Here is a 15,900-nt window from a genome sequence, read left to right on the forward strand (position 1 = left end):
TCACTGACTAAAAGACCATCGTGAGACAGGAAGAAAACAGTATTATTTCTTTGTTAGTGCTTCCAATATCTTTGCTGGGAGTTCAAGTGGAACATAATGCGGTGAAATCTGGTGACTTCCATCATTATTAAGCTCATATCTGCAAGCTAATCATGTGTGATAAGGCTGAAATGTAAAAGCATTTGAATCAATAGCTTTTTCAGATGCTTCTCTGATAAAATTGCTTCATTTTCTTTTCTAATTAATTTCTTTAAATGGAAAGATTAAGAGAAAAACTTATTTATATTAGGAGTAACAGGATCCAAACAGTGTGTACTGAACTTCGCTGCTTTCGCTTGGCATCTTTGCAACCAGGAAGACCCTCTGAATAATCAGATTTCAGAAATATCTGTCTTAGAAGGAGGTATACCTTCTGGCATCCATTTACTTTCAAAGGAATTAAGCGTGGGTCAGGAGCAGAGGTTAGGTTACCTCTACCTGGAAATTAATCAGAAAATCATTTTGTCTTTGATGTTGCTTTTCTGTTCTCTCCACCCCCCACACCACCCCGCATGCTTTTATTGTTTACAAGCCTCCATTTCTTGCATCCCTGGTAGTTTAAAGGAATTTGTGGTTGTGGATTTCCGTATTTACATAATTATATACTGAGTATATAATAGGGCAGAGCAAAGAGTTTTTAAAAGATGTGACATCTTAAAGAAAATTTACAGACATTTATAAGTGACTCTAAATTATCGCCAAATTTCAGGTTATATTCTTAGTCCTAATTTTCCATTCCATGTTCTCATTTGCATTACTGTAAAGTTATTCATGCATATGAAAAGGATATTACTCGTCTCCATATTCCAAACCCAATGTGTTTATAAGTCATACATAAAGAAACATACTTCCATATCTGTATATCAATACATATATATGTGATTCAGATTTAGCATTAGCAGCCGGATATCAAGCCTAAGTGATAATATCATGTGTTAGACGTGTCTTATTACATCATTAATGACATATCAAAATTGTCAAATATGTTGAAATCCAATAATTGTAACTGACAGGCTTTAGCATGATCTGTTTCCACTGGGAATGATTAAAAAAAAAAAAAGAATACACTTCTGAGTTCTTCCTCTAAGTGCATATGATAAGCTCTAGTTATTTCTGATAATATTTTTAGTGAGATCTTGTCTTCACAGTATTCACAGTAACTGGTTTCTGAGGTTTTTTATGTTCATAAGGTCATACCATCTCCTACATTTATAAACCCAGAGCTGTTCCAGAAAGAACTACAAAGATGAACTGGCAAGAGGAAAATGACCAACTTGGCAGGAATTCTCTCCTCCTAATGTTGATTTTTTTTTTTTAATGTTGATTCTTCTTAACTCAATATCCCAGGAAATTATTTCACTTGAAACTTTAGGCAGAGTTCACAAAGAAAAATAATTTCTCCGCTACTCTCCAGTCACTGTGAGTCAGAATCAACTTGATGGCAACCTCCAGTTTCACTCCTACCCTTTAGAAATGCAAATGCGTTGCTTCAATTCCCAAAAGTTCTCCTCCAAAAATATCTCGGCATTTGGGAAGAAGAGGAAAATAGGATGATAGTAAATTTCATGAACACAAACCTCGTTCATTACAATGACGAGGTATTCAGGAATCCCAACCATTAGTGTCCTGCTTTATCTGTATTTGGGGATGGCATGGAGAAAGAGAAGGAGGAAGTTTATATTTTTCTTTCTAAAATTAATTCCCAGTTAGCCATTTGCTAGTAGATTACTTTTAAGCCCAGAGGACCTGTAATTGCATTCTTCTTTTGAGTAATTGTAGCGGATATTAAAGTGACTAGACAATGGTAGTCATGTATAGAATAACCTGGTTTTCTAGACAGATCCACTTGTCCAAGATCAAACGGCTGCAGCACATTTAGGGTTACAGTCTCCTTCCCTTTCTCCTTATTCTCAACCGCAGTGGAGCTTTTTCCAACGTTGCCATGGTAACACTATATCTGGCTGCTAGCTCTGTCGTAAGTTATTGAACTGAGACTGGCTTTTGGTTTAGCAGATAATTAGGTTCTGTCTCACAGGTTCATTTTCCTGTGACTGGGACGTGAATATGACCTACAGCTGGCCTCAATTTCAGTGTCACAGACAAAACTTTAACCCTTCCCAAGCTTTCCAGGCACTCTCCCAGGCTTTGCTCATGAGGTAGAAGATGTCCAGTACAGATCACCCACACCTCAGGGAGAATTACCCAATCCTCATTTAATTCTTTTTTGTCTTCATCACAACACTAAGGAAAATATGGCCAAAGTTACACACTGAGGGCATTTTCAAAATTAAAAAATATATCACCAATATGATATACATGTATAAATATATAAATATGTACATATTTTGTTATATAAAACTTTTTATGGTCTATATCATTCGCCCGATTCTTTATTAATTTTTAAGTCACATTGATGTGTCTTTTGTAGTCATTAGGAATCGAAAATATTTATATTTTAAAAACGCTGTTCTCAGGAATATTGGCTTGGTACTTTTACTCTCAGCTTTGAGAACTGTCTGTCCATTGATTCATGCTCCTCCCTCTCTTTTATACACCCCAAATTTTAGCTGACATTGAAAGACTCCTTTGGAGTCACAGACAGCTCCGTGTCACCGCGAGCAACACCGTCACTCCAATAAAATGCCAAAATGTTCACTCAGGGCTTGAATCTTGCTGGTTTAGAAAACCACTGCTTTTGCGGATTGTATTTGAAAGATTCCAATCAATTCAAAGATCTGCCCTTTGTTTAGGACAAAGAGAAAAACATAACTTTCGAAACATGTATTGAATTCACAATATCAGTGGCAATAAGAAGGTCTATGAGGTTAATAAGAGAGAGTATGCTTTTGTATGTCCAACAATGAGAAAGACCTTCAAGGCAATCTGCTTAAAAAATTTTAGTGCATATCATCTAAAATCTTAACATGAAAGGATAAGAAAGGAAAAAGGGAACATGAAGTAAAGAAATTCCATAACTTGGCTGGAGAATCACAAAACTATATGTTAAGAATGACAGGTAAAATTTGCTAAAAGAAAGATTGGAAGAATCAAAAATTAGTAGTGGAAACAGGATTTGTGTCTTTGCCTGTGTGTCTGTCCTGCATAGACTATCTCTTGTTTTAATCCATTCCTTCCGTTCTCAAACTCTCGATGAAAAGAATACCATGAACGACAGCAGCCTCTGATGCCCTTAGTGACAGCAGCCACGGGCCCAAATATGTCCTGTGCATGCTGAGTACTTAGCGAAAGGGGGTAAGATCAGGGCCAGGGGAGTTTGTGTAAAGTTTAAGAGAGAGTGCCAATACGTGAGCGACTCAGCTATTACCTATCATTGTCCACTGAACCAAGCTTCTTTTAACTTCTAATCTCGAGAACATAGCACTTGTTGTTACCTTATAGATATTAGTAAGGACTTGTTGAATGCAGGGATGGATTATCCAATAAGCGAGATAGGCATGGGCTTAATTATGTTTACTTACTAATCTGTAGTCCACAATTTCACCTGGTTTTCACCACTTCATGTGTAAAACCAGGTGAAATTGTGCAATGCATATTATAGGAAGTAAACACAAGCCCGTGCCTACCTTTCTGAACGTTAGCTGGTGTATATTGTATTTACTGGGGTTAATCCGCCCCTGATTGAATGAATATGTGAATTCTTCCCCACTATTCCATGAGTCGGAATCGACTCTACGGCAGTGGGTTTGGTTTGGTTATCTATTCCATGTAATTTACCATCCAATTATAAGCCTTTTTATAAGTCTACAAACATTTTCAGTCCAAAATCCTTTTATTTGTCTTGTGGTTCCCCATAACCACCAAACCCTCTGCTTGGAAGACATCCCTTGTCTGCATTGTTGTAATAGCCTCCCAAATCGTCTCCTTCCCTCTCGGTACTCACTACAGTCTCCAGTACACACTGGGGACAGGGTTCTAATCTAAAATGCAAATTACTTTAAGTCGGCACTCTACTCACAACCTTTCAGTGGTTTTTCCTATTGATTAGAATAATATACAAAATTCTTACCAGGCTTACAATGTCCTACATGTCTTGCCCTCTGCCTGCCTTTCTGACATCATCTCTCACCCCTCTTTCTCTTTCACTCTCCATCTTGGCTTTCCCCAAGCCAGCTGAGTGTGTCTCCACTGGTCTCTGCTCAGATGTCACCTCCTGAGAGATGCCTTCCCAAAACATCTTAAATAGCACCCCAATCATTCTCTAATACCTCACCTGCTATGATTTTTCTGATCACTTAAGAAGTGCCTATCAATTCCTGGTATGATATCAGACAATTAGCAAACAAGTATACGCCTTTCCCATTTAGATATACAGTCCATAGGGACAGGGGATTTAGTTATTCTCTGGTGTATCCCTAGTGCCTAGAAACTGGTAGGCCGGAACCTAAGGGTCCTTTAATAAGTATTTGTTGAATAGGTAAATGAATGAATGACTGAATAAAGAGATTCGGATGGTGTGCCTAGATTCGTACTCTGTGCAAGACCAGAATGTGTGTGTTGCTGTCAAAATGAATAAAATCTTTCTCTACATGATGGAATTGCATACGTAGACATGATAAAATTCAGGGACATAGTTTATATTTCTGTCAGTGCCTTTGTCAGCACAAGGTAAAACAGGGGAATTGAAGCTTATCCCCTTCTCATTCTTGTATGAACTGAGGTATCAGCCATAAATCAAACACATTGAAACTCATTCACTGAAACTATCATGTAGAACAGAGACCCACAGACTTTTTCTATGACTATGATAGTGAATATATTTCACTTTGGAGACAATACAGTCTGTATCATAACTACTCATTACTTAACTACTTTTGAATCTAGAAAGCAGACAGAGACACTATATAAGCAAACACAGCAAATGTCTGTGTTTCAATAAATCATTGTTTATAAAAGTAGGAAGCCTACATATTTAGCCCACAGGCTGTAGTGTGCTGATACCCGATGTAGCAAGTGTCTTCATAAACCCTTGCCTACACACCCCCCCCCCAAGATATCGAGGGAAAATACAATGCACTATGGTTCCTTTACCTCGTTCTTGCCAAGGTGAACGGGAAATGAAATAAATTGGAGGAAGCCTAGTAGGTGGAGCATGTGAGTGGCACAGCTACTAAGGTTAATTTCTTTTTATTCTTTCAAAGAAAAAAAAAATTGTCATCAAGTTTGCTCATGTGTATCACAGTAGAATTATGTGTTCCACAGGGCTTTTAATAGCTGATTTTTCAGAAGTAGATCCACAGGCTTTTTTTCCAAGTCACCTCGGGGTAGACTCAAACTTATCTTTTCGTTTAGCAGCCAACCGTATTAAATCATTTACACCACTCAGAGACTTCCTTTTAATCAGTCCCTAACTTTTAAACTGTCCCTGCATTAGCAATTACTGGGCCATATTATCCTCCCAATGACAAAATTTCTTCTTGATGAATGAAGGATACATATGGTAATATATTTGTAAATGTCTAACCATGGGCTCTTTGGGGGAAAAAGAAAGACATTTACTGATTTCTGTAAATTCTTCCATTCTGTTCTTTTCAAACTACCTATGTGATGTCAGTGAATATGGAGCTGGGAAAAACTTCAGAGTAGTCTCCTGAGCCAGTATGAGCCGGCTCCAGCCCACAAGTGGATACACGTTTACAGCTATGGCACTACACACTGACGTTGCAATCTGAAGTAAAGAATAGTAGGCTTGATAGGAGCCACCAGCTGGGTGATCTCTTGGAATGCCAATAAATAATGAAAAAATAAATATAAATGTTATGTTGTATATAAAGCACTGAGTTCAGTGTTTGGTTAAATTATATACTCGGCAAATGGTAGCTATTATCTTCTTAGTTTAAATTATTATAAACATTAGAAGCTAAATGTTTAGCTACAGACTCAATCCGCTTCTAATGCCTTTGTGTTAATAAGGCCTCTTAACATTAAAGCAACAAAGATAAAGGAGTTTTATACAGCTAATCACGATTCTGCCCGGCTCAAGGTTAAGATAGCAACAAAATACTCCAACCAGAATAAAAGACGTCTTCACTTGACTGCAGCTCTTCATACCACTTCACAAGGGTCAAGCTGTGTTATTTTCCTTCAAAGTTAAACATAATGCATTTTAGGAGCGCAGTTCAATTATCGATTGAATAGTGGGTTCAATTTGGCTATAATCCAAACAAATATACCTCAGTGAGTTCAAGACCAGGGATGGGCTAATAACAGGGCAAAGGTTTCACCCAACTCTCCAGGCAAACACTCAGATCAAATTAGTAACGTGGATATCTTATATATTTAGCCACAAACAATACAGTTTAGCCCTGGTTGGACAAAATTGATGAAATAACCTTTCAAAATACTAACAGTGCTTTGAGTAACCAGCTTCCATATTGGACAGCTTTCTGAAAGAAATTAAAGAAAATATATACATGGGCCCTGAAAGAGATTAATACGCAGTTTAGGTCTATTGCTTAGTCTTTGGGAGAAAGGGCTAAAATACGACGTTTTAAATACTATAAACAAACTTTTTGAGCTGTTACCCTCTACTATCTTCTGCCCTTCCCCTTCAGTCTAACAGTTTAAATTTCTACACTTCTATAAAAGGAATGACTTAGAATTTATCCGATAAGGTAAGGAGAGTATTTCCTTCCACCTTCTGGATAATCTTGATCTTTTCATCCATGCTTCTATTGGCCCACAATGCGAATGCATTGGTATTGCAGTGGTTATCCAGGTCTGCTGCTTAAGGGCCCTCTGTTCTGGAACGTTTTGTCAGTGGAACACTTCAACACAAACCCTGTGCAGATGTTCTCCTCCAAACCCAAATATTACTTAGTGAGTCAAATTTTCTCTGATTTAGTGAATTCTCCCGTAAACATTTTTGCTCCATTTTCTTTTGCTTTTTCTGTTCATACTAATGTTAATGAAAACATATATTGATGTAAAATGTAATGTAATGTAAAAAAAAAAAAATAGTCTTATATTGATAGTTTTCTTTTAAAAAAAAAAATTCTATTAAGGAAAATTCCAAATGTATAGAAGAGTAGAGAGAAGTATAATAAACTGTTACATGTTCCTGTGAAGTTCACAGCTTCAACTATTATTAACTTATGACCGGTCTGGTTTCATCTATACCTCCTCTCACTCATACCCAAACTCTTGGATTATTTTGAAGCAAATCTCTGCATCGTATGATATGTGTGCATGTGTAAGTATCTCAGTATATACTGCTAACAGATGAACACTGTTTTTTTTTAACCACAGTGGCATTGTTACACCTAGAAAATTTTACAGTAGTTTTTTAATATTATCAAGTATTCCATAAGTGTACAAAATTTCCAAATTGTTTACCTTTTTTTTTTTACAGTTAATTTGTATGAGAATTCAAACGAGGGTCACACAGTGCAGTTAGTTCACGTATCTCTAGTCTCTTTCAATCTGTAGGTTTCCCTTTCTTTTAGTTGTTTGAAATTTATTTGTTGATGAAACTGGATCGTTTGCCTTTGGTTTTCTCTTGCTCTGGATTTTGCTGACTGCATCCTGTACTGTCATTTACCGTATTCTTCTGTCCTCTGTTTTTCCTGTAAGCTGAGAGCTAGACTGAAATATTTGATCATATTCATTTTCTCTCTCTCTCCCTTTTTCAAGATTCATTTCTAAATAGTATTGTGTACATCTCAACATGAAGCACATAGAAAGCCGACCCTCACTGTGACTAAGTGGGAAGATGTTTGTGATTTTATGAGTATATTATGTTTGAATCATCTAGGTATCAAGTATTTCAAGGTCGTATGTTAGAATATAATATTTCATTCGTTATTACATGATGTTTAAAAAAAAAAAAGCACCTTGATCTTCAGGGATTCAAAAAACTGAGCAAGTCTGAGCATCATTGCCTTATGGATTATCCTCCCAATCATATATCTGAAAATGGATTAAATTCTGGAGAGATTCTCCATGAACACACACAAGGTACATATTTAGACCTTCTCCAGTCTAAAATAATCCTAGGTCATTCTCAGCATACATAAGGGAGAATGTTGAATTAGAACCAGACTTCTGTGATGACTTAATTTTCTAATTTGTATCCTTAGAAAAGACCAATATGGACTAGATTCAAAGCGTCAGCATTGTCTTGTGGTGGAATACAGTAAACCATTCCAGCCTAATTAGGGAAGATGGTGCATCCCTGTTACTACCCTGGAAAGCAGGCTTGAGATGAAAGTATGAAGAGATGATATGAAATGTCAGCTGTCTTTGAAAAACAGAAATATGTGTATATTATTGTGAGTGGAAAAAGAAAACGTGATTGCTTAGGTCTTCTCAGAAATTTATGGCTTTTCTAAAGGCCCCCTCTATGGTTGTCTTTTTTATTCTTATGAAAAAAATGGAAAAAAATAGTAATCTTTAATGTCATTTTTAGTGTTTTTTCATTATGACAGAACTCTAATCTCATATTGCCTGGCAGGCATGATGAGGACTTATTTTTTCATTATGTATTTATTGAGACTAATTAAATTTTAGTTTTCCATTTCTATGTATGTTTTTAGTTCAAAGTTGTGCTTTTGCGTAAAAAATACTCCAATTATTCAAAAATACAATACTAAAATTAGACCTGTATGCTGTTTTGACACTGTTAAAGGATACCCTACATTGGCTCTAAGAGTTGTATTGGGTTAATGAGTTCTCTTTAAGTTCTAAGGTTCCCTGGATCTATTTTAATTCTTAACCAAGAATTCGAGAGGTTTTTTTCAGGAAGAGTTACATAAATCCACAAAATTTAAATGTGGGAGTCTATGACCCACTTCTTATACTTCTACTCTTCAGCTTTTATCTCAAAAGTAAGAATATGGACATGATGCTTTGAATTATAACATATTATCATTCCCCTTTAAAAGATGTTTACTATATTTTAAAAAATCTCTTTAATCTGATACGTAATTTTTAAATTTTACTTCATGTCATATGTAACTTGCCACAGTTAAGAACCCGGAGCAGGTTGAGCCTAAAGGGCTAAAGGATGGGGTGATTGTTAAAATAGCCCAATCTCAAATTTTTTACAGAGCGGTAGTAATAAGGTACCCTGGGCAAAGTTGGGCCAGGTATTATTACACTTCTCATATGGTGGGACTCTTATTCTTTTATTTCATATTTCGTAATATGTAGCTTTAAGAAAGTCATTCTCTTAACTAAGGTGATTTTGTATTGGTTGCTGTGACAATGCTTTTTCCTTGTTAGAATATGAAAAGAAGTGTATGGAATGCAGCCTATGCTGAGAAATAAGTCAGTTTTTCTTGGATCTATAGAACCCGCATCTTAAGGATTTTACTCAGGAAACTAAAATTCAGTTTAGCTGTAAAAAAATGGCAATTACTCAGGAAGCCTCAGAAGGTATATTTTAGGAGCTGTTGATGTGACAACATTTAGTGGTATAATGTGAAAACAATTTTATGAAGTGAATTTCTCTTGAATATGTAGCAAAATACATTTGCATTAAATTCAGTGGTTGTTAAGTATGTAGTTTATGTACTTGTGTGACAATTTAACATTTTGTTTGTATTCATTTATGATTCACTTAAAAAATGTTCTACTGTTATTTGATTGATTTATAGAGAGCATACCGATTCTTATGGTCCATCATTTAAATTCTATATTTGTGGTAGAGGTTTTTTTTTTTTTTTTCCCCCAGACAAGTTATACCTTCCATTAACATTTGAAAATAAACATTTTTCGTTTTATCCTGACAATGGCAAAACGCTTATATGGGAAGACGTGAACCAGCACTATACATTTTAAAGCACTCCTTTTTTTTTTTTTTCCCTTCGGGTTTTTTTTTTTTATTATTATTATTAACTTTTATTGAGCTTCAAGTGAACGTTTACAAATCAAGTCAATCTGTCACATATAAGTTTATATACATCTTACTCCTTACTCCCACTTGCTCTCCCCCTAATGAGTCAGCCCTTCCAGTCTCTCCTTTCGTGACAATTTTGCCAGCTTCCAACTCTCTCTATCCTCCCATCCCCGCTCCAGACAGGAGATCCCAACACAGTCTCAAGTGTCCACCTGATATAATTAGCTCACTCTTCATCAGCATCTCTCTCCTACCCACTGTCCAGTCCCTTTCATGTCTGATGAGTTGTCTTCGGGGATGGTTCCTGTCCTGTGCCAACAGAAGGTTTGGGGACCATGTCTTAAAGCACTCCTTTTTTAATGAGTATTGTTGACTTATTTTTGACCAGCTGATGCGTTTATGTTAGGAGTGATCTAGTATTTTTAAGGCAAACAAAATTAAACAGATATTTGTAAGAGCCAAATCTAATACCTTGACCAATTATGCATAAAAGCTTGGCATTATTAGTTGCAATTTTAAAGAAATAGAAAATGGTGACTATAAAAGAGCAGACTCCTAGAGTTGAAAGATATCTTAAAAATCATCCATCCTCTCCCCTGATGTAGGAATCCCTGAACAATACATCTGGCTTATAGCATTACACTCTACGAATTCATATTTTCAAAGATGAGGAGCTTACTATTTTTTCTAGGCAGTTGATGATAACTTTGGATAGCTCTAATTTTTCGAAAGTTCTTTCCCATATTGAGGCAAATTTTGTCTCTGGAGCAATATCGACTGTGTCTACTCAACAGTACTTTGAATATTGGAGGACAGTTTTCCTGTCTCTCTGCCCCACAAACGTTTAAATATGTTATAACACTTTTCAAGGATCTCCAAAATTATTCTATTATTATTATTTATCTACACAGAAGTTAGCCAAACTGTGAGGCTGATGGCACAGTCTTCCAGACTGCCAAGTCTGCCCAAGATTTTTGATTTCACCTGCAAGAAGTTAGGGTCCAACTACAATATCAGAGGGAAGAGTCCACACAAGATTACCCTCACTCACTTCTGATGCCAACTTACATTTGGGGTTTCCCAAAACCATCCTTAGTATTCATAATTCATTAGAAAGACTCACAGAGCTCACTGAAAGCTATTATACTCACAGTTATTACATTTATTACAGGGAACAGATACAGATACAACAAATCAACCAGGTGAAGAGACACATAGGTCAAGAGTCTGGGATGGTTCTTCAATGTGCATTAACTGCTGCAGCTTTCGAGTGGATTCCAACTCATAGTGACCCTATGGGACAGAGTAAAACTGCCCCATAGGGTTTCCAAGGCTTTAAATCTTTACGGAAGCAGACTGCCACATCTTTCTCCTGCAGAGTGGCTGGTGGGTTCGAACTGCCAGTCTTTTGGTTAGCATCTGTGCGCTTAACCACTGCACCACCAGGGCTCCTTACTCTTTCAGTATTGATGTGTGATAAAATGCAGAGTATTGCCGTGTGGTCCAAGGGGTCCACCATGAGACATTTCATTAGTATAAAATATCAGATGTGGTCTGAGGGCCCATCATCAATAACAAAATGACTCCATCAAGCAGAAAATTTCAAGGGTTTAGAGGTTCCCTCCCAGAAGCCAAGGGTAAAGACCAGCCCTTTTCTGGGTGAGGCTAGATTCCTTACTACACATCATCTACTATTTTCTTGGCTAGAACACTTCAAGTCCTTAATCTTACATAAAATACAGTCTTAGAAGCTCAGCATATCTTGGCTACATTTCTCTTGACAATCTCAACGCCTCTTTAAAAATATATACCCCCATTGTTGTTGTTGGAGCCCTGGGGGCATAGTGGTTAAGAGCTCAGCTGCTAACCAAAAGGTTGGTAGTTCGAATCCACCAGCCACTCCTTAGAAACCCTATGGGGCAGTTCTACTCTGTATTATAGCGTCACTATAAGTCATTATCGACTTGACAGCATTGGGTTTGTTTTTCTTTCTTTGTTTTATTATAGTTGTTAGTTAGTTAGTTGTTGTTAATCCTGTTGATTCTCATTTATGGCAACTCCATGTGTGGAAGAGTAGAATTGCCTTCCATAGGGTTTTCAAGGCTGTAACATTTCGGAAGCTTTTCTCCAGGCCTGTCTTATGAGGCATCTCTGGGTGGATTAACTGTTTTTGGCACCCAGAGAACCTATATTCCCCCTGTTATGGGTTGAACGGTGTTTCCAAAAAATATGTGTTATATATCCTAACCCCTATACCTGTGGTAAAGAGTCCTGGCAGTGCAGTAGTTAAAGTGATCAACTGCTAACCAAAAGATCGGCCGTTCAAAACCACCAGCAGCTCCACGGGGGAAAGATGTGGCAATCTGCTTCTGTAGAGATTTATAGCCTCGGAAACCTTATGGGGTCACTATGAGTTGGAATCAATGGCGGTGGATTTGGTTTTATACCTGAGGTAAGGAGCCCTGGTGGTGCAATGACTGTGTGCTCACCTGCTAACCACAAGGTCAACAGTTGGAACCCACCAGCTGCTCTGTGGCAGAAAAAACTTGGCAATCTGCTCCCATAAAGTTTACAGCCTATTAGGCCATTCTGCCCTGTTCTGTAGGGCTGTGAATCGGAATCGACTTGAGGGTACATAACAATACCAGTGGTTATAATTTCATTTGAGAATGGGTTTCCTTTGTTATATTAATAAAGGAGTATTCGTGTAGACCAAAAAAACTAAACCAGTTGCCGTGGAATTGATTCCGACTCATAACAACCCTATAGGACAGGGTAGAACTGCCCCATAGGGTTTCCAAGAAGCAACTGGTAGATTCGAACTGCTGACCTTTTGATTGGCAGCCAAATGCTTAACCATTGCATCACCAGGGCCCCCTATAGAATTGCTTTATTACGAGTGCTGTTTCTATAACCTGACCCTTGCCTACCTCTTAAGCCTTTGCCCTCACCTCTGTGTTTTCTTTCTCTCTACATCTGTACAGACCAGTATGGTAGCCACTAATCACATGTGGCTGTTGAGCACTTGGAATGTGGTTAGTTTGAATTGAGATGTACTGTCGTGTAGATGTTTGCTGGATTTTGAAGCCAGTATGAAAAAAGTAAATGTCTCATTAATAATTGTTATATTGTTTAATATGTTGAAATGATCATATTTTTAGGTATATTGGAGTAAATAACATAAATTTCATCTGTTACTTTTTTTAATTATACTTTTTATCTTGAGGTAATGTTAGATTAACATGCAGTTGTAAGAAATAATACAGAGAGATCCCGCGTGCCCTTTACCCAGTTTCCGCCAATGTTACCATCTTGCAAACCTGGAGTGCTGACCCTCTGCTCTATCAAGCATGATGCCCCTCTCAGGGGTAGGTCCCTCCTGATAACATGTCCAAAGTAAGCTAGATGAAGTCCTGCCATCTTTGCTTCTAAGGAGCATTCTGGTTGTACTTCCTCCAGGATAGATCTGTTTGTTCTTCTGGTAGTCCATGCTATATTCAATATTCTCCAGCACAGTAATCCAAGTGCATCAATTCTTCTTTAGTTTTCCTTTTTCACTGTCCAGTTTTTGCAAACATATATGGCGATTGAAAATAGCATGGCTTGGGACAGGTGCACTTTAATCCTCAACGTGACATCTTTGCTTTTTAAGATTTTAAAGAGTTCTTTTGCAGCAGATCAGCCCAATGCAGTCCTTTGATTTCTTGACTCCTGCTTCCTTGGACATTGATTGTGGAACCAAATAAAATAAAACCCTTGACAACTTCAGTCTTTTCTTGGTTTATCATGATGTTGCTTATTGGTCCAGTTGCAAAGATTTTTGTTTTCTTTATGTTGAGGTGCAATCCATACAGGTATCATTAGACCAGTATTATATGTTAGCACACCAAGTATCACAAATGTACTTTGTTTAACTTAACACATTCATGTGACAAAATCATGCCATAAAATTATGCCTCTCAAGTGCAAAGTAGTCAATAGAGGAATAAAATGTTTCTTATCTCCAATAAAATATTTGAGCTGAAATTTGTACTGAAGCATATTCAGGTATAAAGGAAAAGATTATGGTGGGTTTTGTTTCCTGATTTAATGATTTTGAATACTGAGCAGGTAAAAATAATACAAAATAACTTAACAATTGCTAATGGTTATTAAAAGTTTACTATGCATTATGCATAGGGAGGGAATAGGACAGCTGGTAATAGGCAACCCAGGGTTGAGAAGGGAGAGTGTTGACATGTCGTGGAGTTGTTAACCAGTGTCATACAACAATATGTGTACTGTTTGATGAGAAACTAGTTAGTTCTGTAAACCTTCATCTGAAGTTCAATTAAAAAAAAAAATTTACTATGTACCTGGCATTTTATTAAATAATTTACCTGGATTATTTTATTTTAATATAACAGCACAAGTAACTACAATAATTATCCTTATTTTGAACTTGAGGAAAAGGATAAGAGAGATTAAATTAGTGGCTTAAGATCAGACAACTGATAATTATTATAACCAGAATGTGATTCTGTGTAACATGAGGGTTCAAACCTTTACTATTGATGCCTCATGTCTCTTACTTCAATAATTTAAATCGGTCACTTAGGTTAATCATGGAGGTGATGTTCTCTTTGTTTTCACATGACTTATAGTCATCAATATTTTTAGTTCACGTATACTGTGGTAAAGTAGAATCATTTTTTTCTACCATGCCTTTACATTTATTGTGTTCTTATGGCCTTTATAGGAGCCCTGGTGGTATAATGGTTAAGCTCTCAGCTACTAACCAAAAGGTTGGTGATTTGAACCCTCTCAGTGACTCCAGGGAAGAAAGACCTGGCGACCTGCTTCTGTAAAGATTACAGCCAAGAAAACCCTTTGGGGAAGTTCTAATATGTCACTGAGTTAAAAATTGACTTGATGGCACCCAACAACAGCATTGTTGCTTTTATAGAAGTTACTACTAGTGGCACAAATGGTTAAGAGATTGACCACTAGCCAAAGAGGCACCTTGGAAGACAGGCCTGGCAAGCTGCTTCCAAAAGGTCACAGCCATGAAAATTCTATGCACACACGGAATCGGCATGAGTCAGAAACAACTAGCCAGCAACTAACAACAACAATAACATGGCCTTCATAAACAAAACAAACAACAATGAACCCTTGCCAGAAGTGAGTTAATAATTCTGGCTCCTTCCATTTCCTTACTGCAACCCCTCATTGAATTTCCTCATAAATATCTATGTGCCAACAATATTTAATTTTCATGATCATGTAATCTCGGTGTTATAAAAAGTAACACCACATTGTAATAGATTTATAGTTATTTCTGGAGTAATAATGTAATGCAGGTTATTTTTCCTAATTAACAATATTAAATCCTTATTAAAAGTTAACTGTTTATTTGGCCATCTATTTACGTATTACCTCTGAGTCTGTGTTTGGAATTTGTTACCCTTCTTTCTACTGTGCCTCTTCCATCCAGCAATTTTTCTGTGAAAATCGTTGCTTTCTAAGATCACTTTGCCTTTACATGTTGCTGTTTTGTTATTGCTACATTTCACTGGAATGTTTTCATTATGTAACCAGGGAGAGTTCTTTACACCTGGGAACGTTCGCTCCAAATAGCATAGAGATATTTATTTATTTTCCTAAAATATCAGCTTTGATTAATAATTATATATAGGCTTTGTTCTTCTTATCTGGGTGTCAACAGTAATTGGAATCCATATCCATAGCCTACCTTGCAATCACGCTGCAAAAGGCCAATAAATTCCCGCTGAGTGTGTTACTTGTTAAATTTGGTGCATTACATTCAGGGTAATGAATAAAAGCAGTGGGCCGTTACCGTCTGGCTGCTTGAGGAAGGCTAGAGCCGCCAGACTCCCCCGAGGCCGTGAGCCGGCTTAAAACAGTGACAGGCAGAATCAAGGGAGTCCCCGAGCATCATAGTTCAGTTTGTCTCCCTCATTTCCTCTTCCGTAGAGACTCAGAAGGCTCTAGGGAGGTGAGGT

At 37.1% G+C, this 15,900-nt stretch overlaps 1 long non-coding RNA gene across 2 annotated transcripts in view; it reads left to right on the forward strand.

The window, feature by feature from the left end:
* Nucleotides 1-15,900, forward strand: part of LOC135228305 (uncharacterized) — an 89,866-nt gene that overhangs the window by 15,829 nt on the left and 58,137 nt on the right. The window lies entirely within an intron of this gene.

Source organism: Loxodonta africana, chromosome 20 (assembly GCF_030014295.1).
Source record: "Loxodonta africana isolate mLoxAfr1 chromosome 20, mLoxAfr1.hap2, whole genome shotgun sequence".
Lineage (NCBI taxonomy): Eukaryota > Metazoa > Chordata > Mammalia > Proboscidea > Elephantidae > Loxodonta > Loxodonta africana.